This window comes from Felis catus, chromosome F2 (genome assembly GCF_018350175.1).
Source record: "Felis catus isolate Fca126 chromosome F2, F.catus_Fca126_mat1.0, whole genome shotgun sequence".
NCBI classification, from domain to species: Eukaryota; Metazoa; Chordata; class Mammalia; order Carnivora; family Felidae; genus Felis; species Felis catus.
In genome coordinates this window covers 34,625,001-34,650,559 of record NC_058385.1, presented here as the reverse complement: position 1 = coordinate 34,650,559, position 25,559 = coordinate 34,625,001, and the positions used below count along the sequence as shown (strand labels likewise).

The 25,559-nt window shown below is 36.2% G+C and overlaps 1 protein-coding gene across 1 annotated transcript in view; it reads right to left on the bottom strand.

Annotated features, from left to right (window-relative positions):
* The window catches only part of CNBD1 (cyclic nucleotide binding domain containing 1), a 490,155-nt gene that overhangs the window by 464,101 nt on the left and 495 nt on the right, over positions 1–25,559 (bottom strand). The gene's annotated exons all lie outside the window — the stretch shown is intronic.

Sequence of the window (25,559 nt, the reverse complement as noted above, 5' to 3'; positions counted from 1 at the left end):
TTCCTCCTTCTTGGGTGAACTGGCTGAGCACTTTCTGTTTCCTGAACAAATGGTTCTCCTTCTCACTTGTATAGCAGACAGAATTGGACTCACTACTTCATCCAATCTAGGTTTCAACTTTCTAAAGGTCATAATGAATCAGAAAAGTCACGATTGAAGCCCAAATCACAAATTCTTTGCCTTGCTAAATTCTCCCTCCTAGTTGGTGTCCCTTCCCTCATTTATTTAAGGAGTGATTGTTATTTCCTTCTTCACCCAATAACTTGCAGTTCTCAGTTTACCACACCATAAGTGAGTTTTATGAAGATACCATTCACAACAATCAAATGAGCCACTAGTCACCTTGATTTTTTCTTTCTAATGTAATCTCATTGTCATTTAGGTTTGACATTTCAAAGACTTGAACTTCAATGCGCTGTACTATTAAAAGTTGCCTGGGGACAGGTGCTGAGCTGTGCTTTTCCCCAATGATTCAAGGAAGAACATTATTCTTCTTTCTTTATTGCTCCAGTCTTCCAATCTACACTTCCACAAATCACTATAATTTGCACCACACAGTACACTATCTGTACGAGGTGTCCTGTAGCAACTTCTGAAATGGCCCAGAATATTATAAATCATTGTGCTATTTTGGCATAAGATGTTACTTAGGTAAATATCCACTGTTGTGCATTTTTTCTCTAGAGAACTATTAGTCACGTTTTATTGTTCAGAAAGAGAGCCTGTTACCAGTCATATTTTTCCAGTTTTTTGTTATTGTTTGGTGGCTGCTGTTGTTTAAAACCACATTTTAGTGTTTACTAGACATAATGTCTTTGAACAAAAAAATGTACATATGCATTCATACATTAATAAACTGTAGTTTACATGAAAGATAGATGATGCCTATTTGAATATTTTTACTAATCATTACTTCGTTACATGGTATCTGCAACAAACAGTACAGATTTACAGGCAATGACAAATGGCTTAGTTAAAGCAAATCCCTGACGTTACTAGGTCAAAAGAAGAGAGAACTAGCTGAAACACAGCTTTAGATCACATCAATTCTGATGCTTTATCTATTTTCTGTGATATATCAAATTGTCCTTCAAAATTGTGCATGAATCATTTTTTTGATAGGCTGGATCAAAAAAAAGTCCTACAAGTTTTTCAGGGCTTGAACAGCTCTTTCCTCTATCAGTTGCATCAGTCAGGGTTTGATCAAAAAAGCAGAACCATTAGAAAATATACGAAATAAGGGATTTATTATAGAGAGTTGAGCTTACACAGTAACACAATATAAATCCATCTCATCAACTCATTGCTCATTTTTTAACTTATCTGATTTCCATTTTTCCTCTAAACAGTCTCCTAAAAGTATTAAGAGAAACTGTCAAATCACCATGCAAGTTACATTCAAGAGAACAGAGCAATAATATGGTTCAAAATGGTATCTGGATACCAGCTCCAGGATAGTTCTTGCAAGTTTTCAATAAAGTAGTTGTAAAAATTCCATAAAAGACAAGATGTATAATATTGTAACTTAAAAATGATAGATACCATAATGACAAAATAAGGAAGAACTCTATGAAATTTTAAAGCACATGGGGTAGGACTGATGAGAATCTACCTGTAATGTGTTGAACTATGTCCCCCCAAAATGATATGGCTAAGTCTGTTAAAATAATCAAAGTGGACAATTTAGTTGATCTAAGTGAATTTTATTCATCCTTCATGAAGCAAGCAATCTCCACTCTCAAGAGTCCAGAGAACTGCAAAGCAAGGAACAAAACTGCAGCTTTTATAGAAGAAGGCAATCAGGAACAAGGAAAGAGTATTTGGCTCTAGTTGATTGGCTAGAGTTACACATAAGACCTTATTTAGAACAGGTAATCATTACTGATTCTTGGCAATCAACCAGGGACTGGCTTGTTGAGTGTACTGTGTTTCTGCTCAAGCAGAGTATTTACAGAACATGAGTTATCTAAGTTTCAGTTTGCTGATGAGGCATTACAGCAGAAGCAGCTTCAACTGGGGCCCAGAAATTTATTTCAACAAATCCTTATTTGTAAATAGAGTCTTTACAGAGATAATCAAGTTAAAATGAGGTCATCAGGGTGGGCTCTAATCCCATATGACTGGTACTCTTATAAAAAGGGGGAATTTGGATATTCAGAGAGAGAAGACAATGAGAAAACACAAAGGGCTTTTTGACTAGAATGATGCATCTGCAAACCAAGGAATGCCAAGGATCGCCAGAATCCAAAAGAGGCAAGTAAGGATTCTCCCCTAGGGCCATCAGAAAGGATACAGTCCTGCCAACATTTCAGTTTTGGACTTTTAGCCTCTAGAACTGTGAGACAATAAATTTCTATTGCCTTAAACCATCCAGTTTTTTGTGCAGCAGCTCTGGGATACTAATGCATTACCCATTCTTCATCACACAGCATGTTCATAATATGGTCTTACATCAACTTAAAAAAAAATGTATTCTTCATCCCAAGCCACCCTTTTCAGGTTGTTGTATAAAGTGCACTAAAAGCCTCCATGAGCACCCATCCTCTGCCTTGCAAATTCCTTCAGGTTTGCTTTCCATGTGTGTGCTCTAATAACCCCTGTTCATCAGTTCAACCTCCTCCTACTCTTTTATTTATTCCGCAATAGGCTCTCAACCTCAATTTGGACTCTCTCTCCCCTCAGCTCTGTCCTCATTCCATCTCTTGAGAATATGCCACAGAGTGGTTCACTGATTCTATGAACCAAAGCACCCATTCTTGTTGCCACTCACTTTGCCCACAGCCAAATCAGAAAACAGTATCAGAAGATAATAGGAAGACTAATAAAATTTTTCTACATAGCTGAACTTATGCTCCTAAGCACCAAAACATTTTTAAAATTTTTCATCACTTTGTTCCTAAAATATACATAGGTAGGTAGATAGATAGATAGATGATAGATAGATAGATAGATAGATAGATAGATAGATAGATAGATAAAATAACAGAAGCTGCTGAATAGACTTTTTTTGGGTTATTGATTCAGGACAATCATTAAGAATATCAATTATACTAGAATAGTGCCTTTAGAAACAGAGTGTATAATCCTATCCAAACCTAACAATGGACTCAATCCATAATTGCAGAGAATTTTTTCTGAATTTAATATTTTTAAATTTTTTTTGTCAGTTATTTCTGGCATCTGTTAATGTGGCAATCTCTCCCCTTTAATTTGTTCTTCTTAACTGTCCAACGATACCAGTTAACTGGCCCCAACAACAGGTTTAGTCTTAGCTACACAGGAAGCTGCCTCTCCAAAGAGCACCTCCATCCCAGGGGAGCTCATGCCCAATGACACATAAATAGGTAGGTAGGTAGATAGGTAAATAGATAGATATAAGAGATATGAGCATGTATGTACACGTGTGAGAGAGAGAGATAATATATCATCATTCCAGATGGTTGGTTATTTGAGAAAAGAGTTCACCTAAATATCTTAAACTATCACAACTCTTGCTGTATTTCATTATGTTTGATGAAAACTATCTTTTCAAAACATTACTACTGTTGTGTGTTCTGAACATACTACATTGTTTTCCTAAAATTCTAAAAGCACTGTCTTACATATTCTATTTTTTAAGTTTTTAATTAATGGTTTTTATAGTGTATTAATGTATATTGTATATTAATGTACATAAATGTGCTGCTTCTTAATTAAATAAGAATTAATTTTGCTTTTGACATAACTGGCAATTAATTAAAAGGACTTTCATAACAACTGGAGTTTTGTGACAACAGCTTTTTAACAAATTCATCTGAGTTATACATTTTTATATTATGTCTTTTCAACTGGTAACTGGAGCTATGAAATTTATCTCTAACCTTGAGTGTACATCTTTCTTGGGCAATTAAAATGAATTGTGTACAGACAACTTCCTGCATTCTACTTAGCCATGCTGTGGCTTCACAATGGAATGGAGTAAAAGACTTGATACCCATCACTATTATCCTATTGTAATTCAGATGTTTTGAAATAACCTGCACCAATAATATTTTTCTTGGATAGTCAACTGCTCAAAAAAATAGATCACTTGCTTTTAAAAGTTCTGCATACAATTGCATGCAATTAGGTTCTAAAGTTTCTTGAGTATGATGATGATGATAATGATAGTCATAAGTATTTTGAGAGTGATCCATGTCAAGGAAAAAATAAGTGGGGCTGAATTGCTGTCAGTCATTGCTAAGAATCTATTAGCAGAATATGAATCAGTTAAAAATCTTAAAAAGATCAATATTATACTTGCTTATTTCACATTAATTTATACTTACTGAACTAAAGTCAAGTCTAAAATATGTTTTGAGCCCCAAATTTAGAATGTCTTATCTATTTTTAAATTTTAAAAGCAGATACTCTAGGGAAAAAATCATAAAGAAAATATACTCCAGTGCAACCTTGATTAAACACAGAAAAAGTCTGTCAAGCTGAACAGTTGACTGATGATGACCCTAGTTGAGATGTCTGTTCTCAGCTCTATTTTCAAAAGCATCAAAGTCATTCTGCAGTCTCCTGGTAAATTGTCAAATCTGTCTGGAATTGCTGTTAGGTTCCAGCCATATCTGTCTATTCATGAAAAGTCAAAAAAAACAACAACATAAAAAACTACCAATAAACTTTGGCCTTTGAATTTGAGTTCTCATCAAAGAGAAGTCATTGTATATTTTTTTTTCTTTCCTAAGAGCATTTACCCTTTTAGTGAAGTGCCTGAATTACATTCTCTACAATAAAAGCAAATTTCAGAATAAGTTGAAAACGTTAGAACAGATATCTGAGACAACCAAGAATTCAACCGACACACAATTTTAAGTTAAAAGAGACATCTCATAAGACATAGTTTTAGCATTACTATTTATGAACCAATTGATACAAGAGGCTTTGCAGTGCTCTTCAGCACCAGAATATTTTGAGTATAAAGATATACCTAAGAAGTAGGTATAAATTAAGATATACCTAAGAAGTAAGTATAAGATTAAAATTATAATCCTACAACTTTTGTAGAGAAAAATAGAGGAAATTAAATTGTGATGGAGTTTTCAAGAAATCATCACTGACTCCTTCTAAATACACAAGTGTATGTAACCCCCACAATTATAATTGTTCTTTAGGCTATCTGGTGTTTTATGCCAAAAATTGAATTGCTAAGATAAACACCCCCTAGGAAAGAAATGATAGTGAATTTACAATCATCTTATTACTTCAAAATTGGAAACAGGCTAGGTCCTTGGATTCCTGGGGTAGGTCACAGTTGTGAAATTCAGCTATGCCATTAGTCAGAACAAATGGCTGACCTAGTTGTTAACTGAATTCAGACAATTAGTAGATAAAAGCACACAACTGAAATCAGAAAGCAGGTAAAACATAGAGAAAAAGCTAGTATTGAATTCAAGAGAACAAAATTCATTCTATCCCAAAGAACCAGGTGAGGTACAAAAAGGGCTACAGGAAAAATGTAGAATGTTAGCTTGTTCTCTGGGAGAATAATTATTCTGAAATGATGAGGACAGTCTATGACCTTTATCTTTGGAGGCCTAGACCTAATTGGACTGATCTGCTCTTTCTCTGAAGGATTCCTATGGAACAAGAGAATCAGTTCCAATCCTTCAAAGACAGTTAGGGTCACATAATCTTGCCTAAACTTTTGGAGAACATATTTTATTCCCTGTTCTGTCCCCAGTCCATAAAACAGTGCCTGGCACATAATAGACATTAAGTATTTTTACTTATTTCACCCAGAACTTATTAGAGGCATCTATGTCCTCAAGGGTTCAAAATTGTCAATGTGCCTTGATTAAATAATACAGCAACAGTATTTAGCATGTATATAATACTTTAAGTGTATGAAGCATCCTCACCAATATTATCTCATTTGACCTTCACAGTCTTTCTGAAGTAAATATTAAGTGTAATCATCATCCCATTGATGTAAAAAAACTGGGACTCAGAAAGATTAAGTGACTTTTTTCAACTGATTAAGAGTAAGTAGAGGAATTGGAATTAGAAATTAGAGAGGTTGAGTCTAAGTACTGTTCTTATATTGTAGAAATCAGATGTTCAAAGTTAGAAAAAATTCCGTTGATTTTCTGATCCTGGTGGCGAAGAAAGGAAAGCATATATCCAACCTCGTATAAGTACTCAAACATAGGCCATATCTTAAACCCAACATCAAATGCATGCAGAGTGCAAATAAGATGTTTATCAAATCAAAACAGAATGTTAACTGAATATAGGTATTTTCTAAAAAGAATGAAAGAGTAAAATAAGAGACATGAACTTAATCTAAGATAAAAAAATAAGATGTGAATATGATTTCCAGAAAAATGAGTGAGAGAAGAAAACAAGAGACCATTATTTGCTAATTTAAAGTACAGAAATCCTATTTTTCAAAAACTTCTTAATTTCCTGCTATTACACTCTTTATTACAACATGACAGAGGCAGAAGGGTATCAAAAATTATTTAAATAATTGAGTTATGGGGCGCCTGGGTAGCTCAGTTGGTAAAGTGTCCAACTCTTGATTTCAGATCAGGCCATGACCTCATGGTTCATGGGTTTGAGCCCTGCATCAGGCTCTACCTGATGGTGCAGAGCCTGCTTGGAAATGTCTCTCTCTTCCTCTCTCTCTGCCCCTCCCCCACATTCTCTCTCTCTCTCTCTCTCTCTCTCTCTCTCTCTCTCTCAAAGTAATAAACTTTAAAAAAAAAGAGCTGGGTTATAAGTAAAATTTTGACCAGAAATTAAAAAACTAAGCTTTTTATATTAGATTCTTTCTGATTTCAAGTTTTAAAAGAAGACACTAGCAAAATGCTATATGAAGATGGTCATCTAAATTTTAGGACAAATTGAAACCTTTCATAAGAAGTGTGTAGACAATCTATTTAAGAGTAGTTTTGCTCTATCTAGCCCTATAAGACATTCAGGGAAAACGTGTTCCATGGCTCCAGGACAAAAATAAATAGGTATCTCTACTTCAAAATAGGGAAGTTCTAATATCTCTCCTATTCCCAAACATGTGGTCAATTCGGAGCATATTACTGCTTTGACATCTCTTCTGTCTTTGCTATTGGTTAAGGTAGCAGCATCTATCTAAACACGAATCCAGATCATCTTTGTCTGAAAGTTAGTTCTCTAGACAACTAAAACTCTGGCTGCCTTTCACTAGGGCATGCTCACCAAACATCTACCTTGGGTAACATTACACATGAAGCTCTACCCTGGAGGCAAATGTGGTAGCTGAGAGATAATCCTTCTGATGGTTTGTCCAAAAAAGACGACATTATGACTACTCTCTGACAAAGTTTTTTTTTTTTTTCTTATTGCCTCTGTACTCAGCAGGAAACTAGGGCCATTAGTACTTTCATATCATTTGGATACAGGGACAGCCATACAAAACTGATAATTTATCTAGCCTACTGGCTGGAAGTATGGAAAGAAGTGTGTCTTCCCATTCAGAAATAGAAAAAAAGTGTAACATGGTTAGTATTTAAATTCAATTTTGTTCATTGCAGATAATTCCATTTTCATACTAAGGAAAGTTCTGAGTTTCTGCACAAAGTCTGCAGAAATACCAGGTTTATTTATGATATATTGACATTGCTCTTATGCTAAACATAACCATGGAAATTCCTCAATTTGAATTCACAATTTATCGGGGCACCTGGGTGGCTCAGTCGGTTGAGCACCCAACTTCGGCTCAGGTCATGATTTTGCCCTCCGTGAGTTCAAGCCCCGTGTCGGGCTCTGTGCTGACAGCTCAGAGCCTGAAGCCTGCTTCAGATCCTGTGTCTCCCTCGCTCTCTGCACCCCCCCACTCTCACTTCGTCTCACTCTGTCTCTCAAAAATAAATAAATGTAAAAAAAATTTTAGAAAAAAAAATGAATTCACAATTTACCTATGTGGATTAATAAAAGGGAAAGTAAGAATCCTTAAAAATCAAAGTTAATTCAAAATGTCAGTGTAACCCACACACTATTATTCATCAATCCATTCATCTATTTTAAAATACTTGTATTAAATCACTAAATTTTTATCAATGATATGTCCATTATCTATGATGCATCCCTTATGACTAAACATATTTATCCACTCACCTCTTATTCCTTCCACTTGTAAAATATTTTCCCTCTTTCAATAATGAACCCAAGTATCACATTTTCTACTTTGACATATTTGTTTTCCTCCTTCCCAGACATTTACTTGTTTATTATTATTATTTTTAATTCTATTTATTTATTTTATTGAAGTATACTAAACATACATTATTGTACTAGTTTCAGGTGTGCAATATAACGATTCAATAATTCTATATGTTACTAAGTACTCATCACAACAATGCACTCTTTTTGGAGGGGGGATGTAGCAAAAGCAGATATTAGAGTGAAATTTATGCTATAAATGCTTGTGTTAAGAAAAAAAGTTCAAATTAACAACTTAACATTATACCACAAGGAACTAAAAAAGAAGCTCAGCCGAAATTTGGTAGAAGAAGAAAATAACAAAGAAAAATCAGCAATAAATAAAATAGAGATCAGAATGAACAGTCACATAACAATGAAAGTATTGACCAATTTTTCCAAAAAAAATAAGTAAAATTAGCAATGCTTTAACTATATTAACTAAGAAAAAGAGAGAGAGAGAGAAAACTCAAAAACCAAAATGAGAAATGGAAGATAAAACAATACAACAGATAACCATGTTGTGACAACAGATTACTATGATCAATTATACAGTAACAAATCAGATAACTCAGGGGGAAAAAAAACCCAGATAATTCCTAAAAATACACAAGTTACCAAGATTGAATCATGAATCTTGAATCCAAGAAGTAGAAAATCTTCTAGACCAATAACAAGCATACAATTTGAAATATGAATCAAAAATCTCCAGTGCAGAAAGCCCAAGACTACATGGTTTCATTGGTGAATTCTAGAAAATATTAAAAAATATTAATAACAATGACAACCTTTATCAAAATCTTACAAATAATAGAATAAAAGGAACATATTCAAAATCATTCTATGAAGCCAGTATTACACTGATAGCAAAGCAGGATAAAAACAATACAAGAACAAAAGAAGTCTAGTTTGTCTGATGTAAGTATTGCTACTCTAGCTTTCTTTTGACATCCATTTGCATGATAAATGCTTCTGTACCCCTCACTTTCAATCTGCACATGTCTTTAGGTCTAAAATGAGTCTCTTGTAGGCTGCATGTAGATGTCTTTTTTTTTTTTTATCCATTCTGAATCGATGTCTTTTGATTGGAGCATTTAGTCCATTTACATTCAAAGTAATTATTGATAGATATGTATTTATTGTCATGTTATTGCTTGTTGTATAATTGCTTCTGGAGATTTCTTCTGATCCTTTCTTGTCTTTGTCATTTTGGGTCTTTCCTTTGCACTCAAAGTGTCCCCTTTAATATTTCTTGCAGGACTGGTTTAATGGTCACAAACTCCTTTCTTTAGTTTTCATTTGTCTGGGAAACTCTTATTCCAAATGATAGCCTTTCTGGATAGAGTATTCTTAGCTGAAGATTTTCCCTATTCAGCACATTAAATAGACCATGCCACTCTCTTCTGGCTTGTCAAGTTTCTGTTGAGAAATCTCCAGCTAGCCTTATGAATCTTCCCTTATAAGTTAAGGACTTTTTTTGTCTGCTGCTTTTAAGATTTTTTTCTTTATTACTATATTCTGAAAGTTAAATTGAAATATGTCTTGGTGAGTTGGCCTGCTTTTCTTGATTTTGATGGGAGTTCTCTGGGCCTCCTGGATCTGAATGTCTGTTTCCTGCCCCAGATTAGGGAAGTTTTCAGCTATTATTTCTTGAAATAAATTTTCTGTCTCCTTTTCTCTCTCTTCTGCTGGGACTCCTACAATATGAATGTTCTAATGTTTGATAAAGTCACTGATCTCTAAGTCTATTCTCATGTTTCACAATTCTCCTTTCTCTCCTTTGTTTCCCTTCATTATTTTCCATTATTGTGTTTTTTAGTTCACTAATTCATTTCTCTGCTTCTTCCTGTCTGCTGTTCATTGCATCAAGCCAATTTCCCATATCCTTTATTGCATTCTTCATGGCAGTGAAGTAGGAGGACCCTAGGCTCATCTTGTCCCACAAACACAACTAGTTAACTATCAAATCATCCTAAATACCCCCATAAATTGACCTGAAGATTGACAGAACAAACCCTACAACTAAAGGGAGAGAAGAGGCCACATCAAAAAAGGTAGGAAGTACAGAGATGTGGTTTAGGGGAGAAAAGGATCATGAGTGCTGCAGAGGGGCGGGATCGATGGTTGTAGAGTGGAGAGAGAGAGAGAGAGAGAGAGAGAGAGAGAGAGAGAGAGAGAGAAGAGAGAGAGAGTGAAGCACACAGGGAATGGAGAAGGAAAATGTTTCCCCAAAGCCATTGGCTTAGAAAACAAGAGGGGCTGAATTTTCATGAGTTCTTGCTTAAAGCCTAGAGTGTTAAAGGTCAGCAGCCTTGGCTGAGATAGAGCCTGAAAGGCACTACCTTGCTCCTGGAGAGAAGGCAGGCAGACAACCAGGGGTGTAAAAACAGTGATCTAAAGAATGTACACAGTGGGGAGATTATTCACTGTTCTGGGAGCACACCCCTGACAGGCAGCATTCATGGAGATGCCTCTGTGGAAACAAAAAAGCTGGCTGATGCCATTTCCTTCCCCTGCCCTTCAGTATAAATGCAAAGCTGCGAGCATGAAGCAGCACAGGAGCACCAATACTGGCTGCTTAACTTGCTTACACCATGCCCCACACCCCTGGTCTCTGGCAAAACTGCCCTTCACAGTCAAGTTTGCCTCAGTCCCAACACAATGGACCCCTCACCCAGAAGAATGGCACAAGCCCCTGCCCACACCACGTCTCCTGACCAGAAAGTTCTGAAGGCCTCAGTTCTGGTGGACATGGTGTCAGGTCTCATTTCACAAGCAGACCAGAGCATAGCTAACTAAAACTAGCCACATTCAGGTCAGGGACCACACACTGTGCACAGCAGGCAAGGAGGACCTCTGCAGACCACTGGCCTGAATGATAGAGCAGCCAAAACACAACAGCAGAGTGCAGGTAACACACACCAGACACACTTCCTGAAGTGCCAGGCCCTGGGCACTACATGACCTCTTCTTCTTAAAACCATTAATTACAGAAACAGGAGACAAAACTAGCTTTTCTAACACAGAGAAGAAGGCAGAGACTTAAATAACATGTAAAGACAGAGGAATTTATCCCAAATGAAAGAATAAGATAAGGCCATCGCCAGAGATCTAAATGAAACAGATATAAGTGACTTAATTTTAAAGCAACGATCATAAGGATACTCACTGGGCTTGAGAAAAGAATAGAGGACATCAGTTAGACCCTTCCTAGACTTTTAAGTACTCCTCCATTAGGCCACCATGGCATTTGCACAAGACTCCAACACAGAGTTTATGCTATTTTATCATATATACTTTTCTCTCCAGTACTAGACTGATTCATCCTAAGGAAAGGTATCTTGTCATCATCATCTATTGTTTATTTAACCTTCTATCTACAAGGAAAAGCATAATGCCTGGGACATATGAAGGATTCAATAAATGTCTACTGAATGATCAACTAACTGATTAAATGGCTGGATATTAGCAAGTAGGAGTAAGTTAATCATTCAGCCGTTCTGAATTATATTTAGTCTTTCTCTTGCCCATTTCAAGCTGACTGAAATAAATATTAGAAAAGAGACAGCTATAAAAATTCTGAAGAAAAAAATCTTTCCTGAACATATCTGAGTAGTAATTATTCCTCTAAAATTTTTCTGTTAAGAATTGCTTTATAGGTAAATTAGGTATTTGGGGAAGCTTATGAGATAATCAGAACATTTTCTGCTTTTCATAGACCTGATTTACTTATTTACTTATATTTACTCATGAATATGAGTTAATAAGTAGAACAACAAATATCCTATGAGTAGAGTTCTTGGTTATAAGCAATAGAAACAAATTCTAACTAAAATAAAAGCAACTGATGGGAAATTTATTAGAAGGATCACAATGGGAAGTGGGCAGGAGCCAATAGGCAACAGAAATAGGCAGCAGAAACCAAAGGAGCAATTGTGAGTGCTAGAATAAAACATTCTAGTGATTAATCCACTGTTAGTTCAACCACTCTTCCCATTCTGGCATTACTTGCTTATGTTTTAAAGTTCTTCAGGTGGTCAATCGACCTAGGTTAGGTTCATAAGCCCATTACTTAGCAGGAAGAGGGAGGTCCTCAACACTTCTGCTTTCATAGGGGGCAATCATTAACCGGTATTACCTCCCATCAAGACCACAGATGAGAGAAGACAGGAAATTCCACAAAACAAAACAAAACAAAACAAAACAAAACAAAACAAAACAAAACAAAACGGCAGGGTGCCATTAAGAAAGAAAATTGATGTTAGCCAGCCAGAAAAGTTACAAACATTCCTTATAAAGCTATCTTTATAAAACTATCTTTAAAAAACATGCAAAGCTATCTTTAAAAAACGGTAGAGATGTCAAAGATGAACCAGATATGAATCCTACTGTTAAGAAACTTACAGTCTCTAAGGAACTAGTTGCTTTGGAATCATACCATATCACCATACCTTGGAAAAATTAGGACAATATATTAGGTTGAACTGTATGTAATTACTAATATAACATCATTTTTTACTTATAAAAATGGCAATTTCACATGATTCAACTTAAAACTTAGGCTAAACAGAAATAAACCATTAAATTACCAAATCATGAGAGTTCATAGGCAACCTATATTCTGTTTTTATTCCTGTAACCATTCTTCCAAAATATATAACATATGTGTGTTTGACAGCATTAACCTCTATTTACCCAAGCATTCACCTTTATTTCTTTTACCTAAGTAATAGGGTTTCAGTTGTATCTGAAGACTCAAAACAAAATAAATTGTGGCATGTTTTATATTTCATATTATTCAAATAATTACATTTTAATGGGTGAAAATAAACATAGAGAATAGATAGTAGATTATATGACTAATAGGGATTAGCATTAGCCCAAGAGAAAAAACTTTTATGACCACTATATAATTGAATAGCTTTGAAGGCAATTATCATGCAAACTGATTGTGCTAGATGTTCAAGTTAGAGTAATATATTCAGAATAATAAGCAGGAAATATTTCTTTTCAAAAAAGCACATAACTATAAATAGGAGAACAAATAGGTATCCGTATCAGAAAAGTATTGTGTTGTATCAGGGATTAGCAACCTTCTAAAATGTGCACCAAAATTTCAAGCTCTTACTCTTCAGGTTCTTCAGGATCATGGAGAAGATGGTTACCATGCCAACTTATAACAATGTTTCCATGCCAACTCAAATGATAACTAGTAAAAGTGTGTTATTTTTCCAATTCTCTCCTTAAGATAGCTCCCTCAAGCAGTGAACAGTGAACCGTATCAAGTGTGGCAAACTGGTACTTGAAGATGCCTACCCCTCTCCAACCTCAGTGGCTAAGATCTGATCAGTTTGACTCTGAATGAATTGGATGGATGTATTCGGTACTGTGTAACTCTCATGTGACTCGTGTCAGATTCACTCAGCTGAAGAGTACCCTTGTGATTTGGAAGAATTAATGCAACTTTTCATATACTTAATTTATTCTCAGAAATTTTAACATGGGGAGAAGGAAGAAAATTCCAAAAACTTTATATATTTTCATTTGGTTGTAAGTGTTTTAAAGTACTGAATTTCTTCTTTTTCAGTATTTTAAGGATAAAATTTGGATTTGTGTCAGGAATCTCCAAAACCACACTTAGGCTCGATGATTCACTAGAAAGATTAACAGACTCAGAAAAGCTCTTAAACTTACATTAATGGTTCATGAGAGCAAAAAGATGCCAACTGAAATCAGCAAAGGGAAAGGGCTTATGGGGAAAACTCCAGGAGAAACCAGACAGAAGTGTCCAGGTATCCTCTCTCAGTGGAATCACATGGATACATTCAATTCTCCTAGCAATAGTGTGTGACAATATGTGCCAATCAGGGAAGCTCACCAGAGTCCTGGAGTCCAGGGTTTTTAGTGTGTGTGGGGGGGGGGGGGGGGGGAGGGGGGGGAAGAGGGGGCAGTAACATCGGCATGAGGAACTTCCTTGTACAACTGACCTCAACTGCTGACACTCTAGCCCCTCACACAGCGCAAACAAGTGTTTATCATAAATCATACTATTTACATAAATTAGATGATCAAACTTATCTCAAGGACTAGGGCCTCAGTCATAGAAAACCACCTATCAGGCAATATATTCCAAAGACTCAGAGCTCATCTCCCAAGAACTGATCAAGGATCAGTCCTAAAGGAAAACTTTTCTTTGAAATATGTGGAATTTGGCCTGCTAAGTTAACCCTTTCCTACATGGCAGATTGTTAATTGTTATATAAAATCTGTCTCCTTTATATATATGGTAATAATTTCACTCGGGCACATAGCAAAACAATTAGAAACTATATCCCCCATCCTCCCTTGCAGCTAATTGTGACCATGCAATCAAGTTCTCTCCCATAGATTATATGAAAATCTCACCCTACTGCTTAAAAGGAAATTGCTTTCCTGGGGCTTTCTTTGCTCATCCCTGCACAAATGATGATGAGTCAACAATCCAGCATCAACTTATGACCCAGAAATTCTGTATCACAAGAAATAATATATCACAAGAATTTCTCACACATGTCCATGAAGGGACATATACAGGGGAGCCTGAGTGGCTGAGTTGGTTGAGTGTCTGATTCTTGATTTCAGGTCAGATCATGATCTCATGGTTGTGAGATCAAGCCCCATGTCAGGTTCTGCACTCAACATGGAGCCTGCTTAAGATTCTCATTCTCTCTCTCTCTCTCTCTCTCTCTCTCTCTCGTACACGCTCTCTCATTCTCAAAAAAATTAATAGAATATAAATAAATAAATAAATAAATAAATAAATAAATAAATAAATAATAAAGGGACATATACAAAGATGTTCATCAAGCGTTGTTTGAGGCAACAGAAAATTGGAGGCTATCCAGTTGTCTGTCACTGAAAGAACAAATAAGCAAAATGTGACAGACTTACACCAATTAGTGTGATGCTCAAAATATGTAATAAATTTCATAATACTAGCCCCAGTCTAAATGAAAACCAGCCTTGGCAATGGAGCAGGGTCCTAGAGATCTCCCACCTCTCCAGCCCCGTAAAAAGAGAGCTTGGTGTTAACCCTGTAGATGCTGGATTGTGAGCAGATCCAAAGATCTAGTGAAGAAGCCCTCAGGAAACCCTAAATAGACTATCTCCCAATCCACATAAAGGCATTTTTACATTTTAATAACTTTTATGACCACGACACACATACCAACTGAAAAATAGCCATGTATAAAGTACTAGGCATTGGTTAGAATAAGTGAACTACATGGTCACATTGCAGTATAGATAAAAAATAAGAAATAAAATTAGAAATATAGCAGAAAACCATCTAAATTAAATATATTTGCACATAAGCAACAGTGTACATTTTGTAAGAACAAATAAACAAAATATATAACTTGTTTGCACTTATTACATGAGTAGAGGGAAATGGCAAAATGAAATGGGGATGAAGCAGATTACTAAATAAGAGGGGGGCCTTGTGTAGATGAATGATGATATTCCATTTACAACTAAACTTTCTCTGAGTTCAATAAATGCAGTCAGCTTGTCTCCACAAATTTTCTTGTGTTAATGAACTTATGCAGAAGAAAATAACTGGATCAAAGGCAAACTTTTGCCCAGATAATTTGTTTCTACCAAAAAAAATGTTTTCAAAACTCAGTTCATAGGACAGAGACAACTTATCAAGGAATCTGAGAAAAAAATACAGAGAATATGGGATTTGGGATGAGTTTTAAATTCAACTGGAAAAGACTAAAAAGCACAGGATTTCTGCGAAAGAGAACATACCAAAAAAGCATAGAGCCTGAGGTGACTGAAGAGGGAATAAAATGAGAAAGCAAATAGGATGCACAAAAAAGAAAAGTGAGAAATACAACTGAAAACAGATCATAAGTGGAAGAGTTATGGATTCTGGTAAAGAAATCAGAAGAAAATTAGAAATAATTGAATGTTGTTGTTATGATCATAATTAGCATAACTATTATGTATTCAGGGCTGTGCTATAGGAGGATTAATCCTGCAGCTTTGTTTAGAACAGTTTATAGGAAGGGGGTCTAAAGTGAAGAAACCAATGGGAAGGTGTAGAGGTTCAGAGCCAGTCCACCCAAAATGTGTCACTTTTGCATGCAAATTATTTTGAGCTGAAAACAATAAAAAAACAAAGACTCAGGAAGAAACTTTGACTTTCCTCCAACTGCCTAGAAGAATTTAGATGGAGAACCTAAATCCAGGATTAGAACTATCACTGTAGATAGCTACAGTATAATATTAACTAGGTAGTGAACAGAATGGAACTTAGCAAAGCCTATTTGTTAAAATTCCTCTCTATGCCCCATTGTTTATGTGACCCAGCAAATATTTGTTTACCAATTGTGAACTCTTTTTCATCTTCCTGTGAATTGTCTTCCTTCCCTTTGAAATCTCAGCCTATACCCTTTTCTTCTTAGATCCAGAGGACATATATATGCCATTTTGCTTGTCTTTGGAATCTTATGTTTATGGGGATTCCCATATATACAAACTTAAATTTTTCTCCTGTTAATCTGTCTCATGTCAATTTGATTCTCAGACTAACCAAAAGAAGCTCGAAGGGTAGAGTAAAAATTCCCCCCTGCCCAAGAAAGACAATTACAATAATTCAGATAAGAGATTATCAAAGTTTCATCCTGGGCAAGATCAGAAAGAAGGTAGATATGGGAAAAAAATTGATAGGTAAAAATCTATAGACTTTGTGACTGATCTGAAAGTAAAGGAGTTGAAATGACTCAGTTTTGATGTTTGAATGATAGAAAACTATTGTTTCTCCCATAAATAAGAGATTGGGAAGCAGCAATTATAACAGTAAGAAAAAAAAGAGAAATAATATTAATTTTGGTGTTCAAAAATTCTTAAGGGAAAGAACTTTTAGACATGCAAAATGTGAGCATTTTTCTAGGCCAAGTAAGAAGGAATGGTTAAAGATGAAAATTCAAGATGGCAACATTTTAACATAAGGTCCAAAAGGAAAAGCAAAGGAAAATCATGACCTTGGTAAGCAGTAAGGAAATATCTTCCATCCTGGCTAGATGAATATATAAATACATTCATTATTTTGCTATGGAAATATTTCTGGTACCTTGAAAATCTTTTGTCTCTTTGAAACCTAGAAATAAGGTCGCAGCCTAAACCTGCCATTATTTTCTTTCTTTTTGTTTTATTTTATTTTGAGAGAGGGAGAGCGTAACCACATGAGTGAGCACAAGTTGGGGAGGGGCAGAGGGAGAGGGAAAGAGAATCTTAAGCAGGCTCCACACCCAGCTCAGAGCTAGACTTGGGGCTCAGGGCTCGATTTCACAACTGTGAGATTATGACCTGAGCCGAAATCAAGAGCCATATGCTCAACCGACTGAGCCAACCTGGAGCCCCAAACCTGCCATTATTTTCAAATAGTGAATTGTTAGAATACTGGAGTGATTTCTTTTTTTTTTTTCAATGTATGAAATTTATTGTCAGATTGGTTTCCATACAACACCCAGTGCTCATCTCAAAAGGTGCCCTCCTCAATACCCATCACCCACCCTCCCCTCCCTCCCACCCCCCATCAACCCTCAGTTTGTTCTCAGTTTTTAAGAGTCTCTTATGCTTTGGCTCTCTCCCACTCTAACCTCTTTTTTTCACTGGAGTGATTTCAGGGAGGACTGAGGCAGGAGTACTACCCAGTCTTGATGATTCTATTATGCATTATGTGTACACAAACCTAAAGGTGTCTACAGACACTCCTCCCCCGTTGATGGCTATGCCCTTTGAGTTGGGACGGAGTCAAGCACTCCTTCCAAGCAATAATCATTTCTAGCATAATTTGAATCTGAATAACAAAGCAAATTTTATCATCTTGTAACTGTTATTTACTCACTAAGAACCCTGAAATAGTTTTCCATAATTTCACTGATAAAAAACAATAGTACAATAATGGATATGCAGATGTTATAAGTGAGAAATGGAGTGAGATTTGTCATTCTAATCCAGAAGCATTCTTCACTTTTAAAAAAAATAATTTATTTGACATAGCTAGAGGATACATTTCAGAGAGCATAACCAGTACCACATGAAGATTTGCAACTATGATTCTAAGACACGTTAAATCTTTTATTTCTCTCAGGTTCAAAAGTGATTTTATAACAGAAAACCATATTTCCCAAAGTGGTTAGAGATTTTAGAAGGTAATTTACTCAAAAGCTATTGTCAAAGGGAAGTTTTTGCAAACAAAGTCATAAATTGATTATTTTAAATCCCTCTCCATTCCCTCCTATTGGGCCTGCATACTGACATTTGAAATATCAATGCAATATATTTTTCATTTTGTTCAGTTTCACCTTGATGATGTACTCCTCGGAAGTAAGTGATGAATACTGTGTGGAGTAATTTGTTAAGGTTCCCATGATCCCCTAAAATCATTTGAAAATTCATTCTACTGAACAATTATTTCTTTCCTTCAAATTACCTGAAGGCCATAATTCTGAGCCAAATATGTATTGAGCATGTGTTATTTGCCAGACATTGTGCTATGCTAATTAAATACAGTCCTGTAGGTATGGAATTATAATGATCACATGATTTGGGGATGGGAGTTATTAACTCATTTTCATACCTCATAGATATTTCATCTTTATTCTACTCTGTAGGCTAAATCTCCACACCACTTTCCCCATAATTCAAATTCATCTTTCATACATCAGTGATATTTCCAGAACATAAATTTGATGATTTTTTTCATGGTTTAAAACTCATCAGTAACTCTTTTTGTCATACATATTAAAATCAAAACTCTTGATTTGCTTTCCAGGTTTATCTTTCATTTTTACCTCTTCCTCCCCCTTTTCCTCCTTCTCCTCCACCTTCTCATCCTTCCACTCCTTCTTTTTACTTTTTATTTTTTTTTAATTTTTTTTAACGTTTCTTTATTATTGAGAGACAAAGAGACACGGAGTGTGAGCAGGGGAGGGGTAGAGAGAGGGGGAGACACAGAATCTGAAGTAGGCTCCAGGCTCCAAGCTGTCAGCACAGAGCCCAACGCAGGTCTTGAACTCACAAACTGTGACATCATGACCTGAGCCAAGTCAGACGCTCAACTGACTGAGCCACCCAGGTGCCCCTCCTCTTTTACCTTTTAAAGTGAGTTCCTACATTTTACACTGTCCAGAACAGTCAATGCTCTTCCATGTCTCCATGCCTTTTCTAACAGTTTCCTCTATCTGAGATTTTTTCCTTAGCCCCATCTCTATCCCTGACTAGCACCACCTAATGATCCTCATCCTACCCTATCCCCTACCCTCAGCTGGTCTGGTTAAAGATATATATTCCTGCGAAGACTCATTTCAAGAATTTATCTCATGAAAACTATCTTCTCAGGAAACTCCAACTCCACTTCCAACCATTACCAGTTGTATTCTGATATAATCACCTTTTACTTTTGGCTTCTTTTTTTCTCTGATCAGATTTGCATTATTGGATCTCTGAAATTCAGTCATATTTGTTTTTTTATCTCTCTATTAGAATATAATCTCTTTAGAAAAGGGGATAATATCTTATGTAGAAAGTTTATTGTTGGTGTTCAATAAATGTTAATTAATTGAATGAATAAATACTCAATACTAGATCTATCTTATTTAGAATTGTCTACTATTCCTAGGGACTAAATTTTTAACTTTGAAAGTAGAACAAATTTCCCTTGACTTTTTCCCCCACTTTAAGAGATCTAGAGTAGTGATGTATTTATTGCATAAAAAGATGCTATGGAAAGAGCAGTAAAATTCAGTGATTTGGAGTTGGAGTTCTGCAGTCTTATAAAACTAGATTTGAATCCCAGCTCAGTCATTTTCTGCCCATATAACATTGGGTATATTTTTAAACTCTTAAAGATTTTGTTTCCCCATCTCTTGAACAGGGATAATAAAAGCACCACTTTCACAAACTTGCTATGAAGGTTGAACATGGCGATACACCTAAAGGCTGGCCACAGAAACTTAAACAGAGAAAGCACTAGTCAGTTTTAGCTATAATTACATGTTACCACTACTACCAAAGTTACATAATGGAATCCAATTTTAACTTTCCAGTTCCAGTCTATTCTTCTGGTTGATTAATGCATTATGAGAATGCGGACTCCTCCCTTTTCTTCAATTAGTCATTTAACATAGGAGCTCTCAGTGCCCAGAATAGTTTCATGAGAGGCTATTTGATAGGAGTACAGCCACAAACATTGTGCTGTGATCAAGGTACAAAGCCATTTAAGCAATCTTGCTAAAAATATTAGGAAACCTGGAAACTTAGTCATCACACTGATAAAGTGTACTCCATGACACTTCTCTGGAATATAGGATGAATAACTGGATGGATGCATAGCCCTGCTTTACTTTTTCTAACTTTCTACTTGTGGTGCTCTGAAGACTTTAGAATTTTAATTAAAATAATGATTCCATGTTTTTTAAAAGGATGTTATTTTTACAAGTTATATTTTATAACTTATTTCCATTTCCTCTACTTCCCTTCTTCTGCATTATCTCAAGTCCAGTTGTACACCTGACCATAACTGACCTACTCCAAAAAATTCCCCATGCAAAAAATATATACCCCTAATAATTAAGGAGAAAAGTGGATTCACTTTTTGTTTTATTTCACCTGCTTAAAAATACCTTTACATTAGAGATGATAATAGAGTTGATGATAATGATTTTTTAATCAAAAGATGTTCAATTTCAAAATAGATTCTCCATGAAAATTTGAAAAAAAAAAGTCAAAGGGTGATTAGAGTTTCTTTTTTTTTTTTTTTTCAAGTTTTGTTTACTTGAGAGAGACAGAGAGAGCTGGGTAGGGGCAGGCTCCACACTGCCAGTGCAGAGCCTGACATGAGACTAGAACTCACGAACCACGAGACCATGACCTGAGCCAAAATCTAGAGTTGGATGCTCAACTGACTGAGCCACCCCAGAGTGATTAGAGTTTCTTATTGCGTTTCTATCACAGACTATTTCTGTCTTCATGTACCTAGATGCGATGGTCTTTAATAATGGCTCATGCTTACAGAAAAGTAATGAAAGTAATAAATAAAAGTAGTCAAAGTAATGAATATAAGGGTAAAAATCTTATATGTGGTAACTGAATGTCTAAATTGTGACTTAGTGAGGCTCAAAATTTCCCCCAAATTTGATGTTTAGGAGTGCTACAAAGAAAAATATAGTCTAAAGCTGGCAAGTGTATTGTCAATACATTTTTTTTACTTATAATTCAATATACAACTGGGATGCTTTAAGAGATTAATCATTTCTATTTAATTTTATATAATTTCTTTCTTTATGACTATGTTCAATTATTTTGTGGCAGCAATAAATATACGTTGGTTCAAAAGATAATTAAAAAGTTGCCAAAATTAGATGCTTTTAATATGAACAATTGTATTTTCTCTTCCTCTTCCTGAATACTAAGCTATATAACTTGAAAATATTATTATAGGATTTAAATAATTCTCCCAACTTCAGTGAATGTAGAGAGCAGCACGGGGCCTTGTCATAATAGATGTTCAATAAGGGTGTATTAAATTGAATCTAAGTTTTCAAATATTTAGTTTTGAGTAAAAATAACTAAATCATATGTGAATTAACTCTATGCTGAATTCTGAAAACACAACTTCAGATGAGTTATTTGGCTTGAAAATTCTCTACTATAAGTATAGTTACCTCATCTGCAGGCAAAACCAACAGATAAACAGTAGTCACCCCTTATTTATGGGAGATATGGTTCAAGGCACCTAGTAGGTGTTGCGAGGTAAATAACGTATGCATTGTGACATAGCACGAGGCTACTACTGACCTTCTGGCCATATGTCTACAATTGACTGCTGGTAACTGAGTCTATGGAAAAAGAAACCACAGATAAAGGGGGACTGCTGTATTCAAGTTCCATTTTGTCTCCTGATAAAAAGGCATGAGAAGACTTTCTGATGTCAGTAGTACTAGAAAACTCTACTTTTCTCAGGTACTATGTATTTAACAGATATATCTCTGTTCTCAAGAAACAACATAAAACTTTGTAACAAATCAGAAAAGAATGGATGGAGGCTGAAATGGACCCGCCAACTTATTTTAAGTCCAATTATCTGCATTCCCAGGATCCCTTACACCAAAGGCATAACCATGTGGCCTAATTTTTGCCAATCAAATGTACCATATGGAGTTGGTTTTGTAATTTAGTGATGTAAAACAGAGGCTTCACTCTGAGGAATTGATCTTCTGGCAAGTTAAGTGGCAAAAGTATTTGGTAAGTCTTTTAAACCTGTGTAATGTTCACTAGCTGATTGTCTCTAGTGGCAGATTATATCATAGCATCAGTAATAGAGCTAGTGTCCAGTCCCAATAATCACCTGCAGTGAGCAGCAGTACCAACAGTGCCTTCGTTACAGAAGCTTTCAGGTATGGTTGTGCAATTGTGATGCCAGAACATCTTGGCTTCTCTGTGACCCTCTCAGAGGTTCTTAAACTACATAAACTCCATTAAAAAGTTCCTTTCCAATTTAAACTAGCCAGAATGGATTCCGTGTCTTGTAATCCTCAGCAAAAATGTCAGATTGTAGATATTAAAAAGTTGTGGTTGTTGTTTTTGCTCTGATACTCACTAGCTGTGTACTGAAGGAAGTCAGTTATCCTCTTTGGGTAATGTTTTCTTCAGCAATAAATTAGTACTTGTAAACAAATTCTAGATGTTTCAAAGACTTAAACATAAAAAAAAAAGCTGAGGTCACAAATGATCTACAAAGAAATATGAGTGTGTATTTACAATTTTAATAAGAAGAATTTTCTAAGGCTAAGCTATAAGCCATACATTATAATGTATAAATCATTTAAATTACAGAAAAATCTTTAAAAATCATGGGAAGTAAATACCTTAAGCAAATGACAAAATGGATGAAAGCATGCAATATATATGACAGAAAAAACACTAATTTTTAATATTCAAAAGCTCATATTAATAATAATAATAAATAACATAAATAGATAATAGGCCTCTTGTACTCCCAAGTAAAATGAAATTTTATTTAAAAAAATTTTTTTAATAGTTATTTATTTTTGAGAGACAGAGAGAGACAGAGCATGAGCAGGGGAGGGGCAGAGAGAGAGGGAGACACAGAATCCGAAGCAGCCTCCAGGCTCTGAGCTATCAGCACAGAATCTGATACAGGGCTCAAACTCACAAACCGTGAGCTCATGACTTGAGCCGAAGTTGGACGCTTAACCGACTGAGCCACCCAGGCGCCCCTAAAATGAAAATTTAAAAAGCCAATAAGCTCAAGGGAAAATGCTCAGTCTCATTTATGTATAAAGAAAGGAAAATCAAAATAACAATGAGATACTATTTTTCATCTGTCAGATTAGTAAATATGTTAAAAAGTTGTATGATACCAAGTACAGATGAAGATGTGGGAAACGAGGCACTTTTATTCACTTTTGATAAGAAGGTAAATTAGTATGGCCTTTGGAGACGAAATTTGGCAATATCTATCACAAACAAAGCATATGTGCTTTGACTCACCAATTCCATTTCAAAGATTTTACCCAAAGGATAATCTTGCAAACTTTCATGAAAATATCTAAAAGGCTATTCATCACAACATTGCTTTTCATTAGCCAAAAAAACCCACAAACAAACAAACAAACCCAGATTTCTGAAAGGATGAAAGTAGTCCTTGTATATACATATATATGATATGATATATATGTTTATATATATATATGATAGAGAATCATGTTTTTTTTTAAGTTTATTTATTTGAGAGAGAGAGAGCATGCACATGCATGCATGTATGCACATGGGTGGGGGAGGCACAGAGATGGGGAGAGAGAATCCCAAGCAGGCTTCATGCTGTCAGCCCAGAGCCTGATGGGGGGTGGGGGGGTTGGAACTCACAAACTGTGAGATCATGAACTGAACTAAAACCAGGATTCAGATGCTTAACCAACTTGGCCACTCAGGGGCCCCAAAAGTAGGGTTTTTTAATGTTTTTATTTATTTTTGAGACAGAGAGAGACAGAGGATGAGCAGGGGAGGGACAGAAAGAGAGGGGGAGACACAGAATCTGAAGCAGGCTTCAGGCTCTGAGCTGTCAGCACAGAGCCTGATGCCGGGATTGGACCACAAACTGTGAGATCATGACCTGAGCCGAAGTTGGATGCTTAACTGACTGAACCACCCAGGCGCCCCCCAAAAGTAGTTTTTAAAACAACGGGTAGATCCATGGATAGAATGCTCTGAAATCATTAGAATGAATTTGATCTAGAATTAACATGAGAGAGATTTCCAAGATTAAATATTAAAAGAAAATAAGCATAGTGTACCTACAGCATTGTCTCTTTGGTAAGATTTTTAAAGCATGTTCACTAGTTGGTTGCCTCTGGTGAACAGACTATACTTAAAATTTTCAATACTTTCTATAGCTGTTCTTCTAACACGTGACTTTGCCACACCCCCTACCAAGGGGTGGAGTCTAATCACCACACCCCCTTCCTTGAATTTGTACTCCTTAAATGATTTGCTGTTGGCCAATAGAGTGCAGTGGAACTGTAACTTCTGAGGCTCTGTCAGGAAGGACCAGGATGCTTCTACCTGATCTCTTGGAATGCTTGCTCTCCTAGTTCTTCGTCTGTCACATTAAGAAAATGTGCCACCCAAGAACATAGCCAAAGCTAGGAAGGTGGCTTTTCAGACAGCTCTGGAGGAGCACAGAAACACAGGATTTTAAGCAGCAAACCTAAGGTTTATTTTTGCTCTGAAGGACATCACTGTTAGAAAAATCATCAAACCTGGAACCAGAAGGAGAACTAACAGTTCAGCAAAGAAGTGCACACCAAAAGAGCCGATGGAATTCTCCAGAAACCAGCAGTTGTCAATGCTGAGGAGGGATCCAGGGGACGTAAGACTGGCCTCTGAAGACAAGCGTTCCAGTGGCCCCCCTGGGCTCCCTGGCTGGCCTGGATCCCTCAATAAGCTCTTCCCGACTCTAGGGAGTCTTCAAAACAAAGTGGCATCTCCAGGAGAATGCCTAGCAACCCTTAGCATGGCTTGCAGGAAAATGTTCGCTCATGTTCCTGAAAGAAAAGCATTACATCCACCTCCTTAATCCTGTTACACCTTCCTGGGATGGCGCCCCAAGAAAGAATGGAGGAAGGACCCTGACAGAGATGCTCCTGGAAGCTCACACCAGGTCCCTGTTCGTAGGCCCCGGCCACTTAGTGCCCTCCCTGAGCTAGTGCAGACATGCAGCGAGTACGCCTCTGGTCCTGAAACACCGCCCCCGCCGGCCCTTTAAAGGCTGGAAGGGC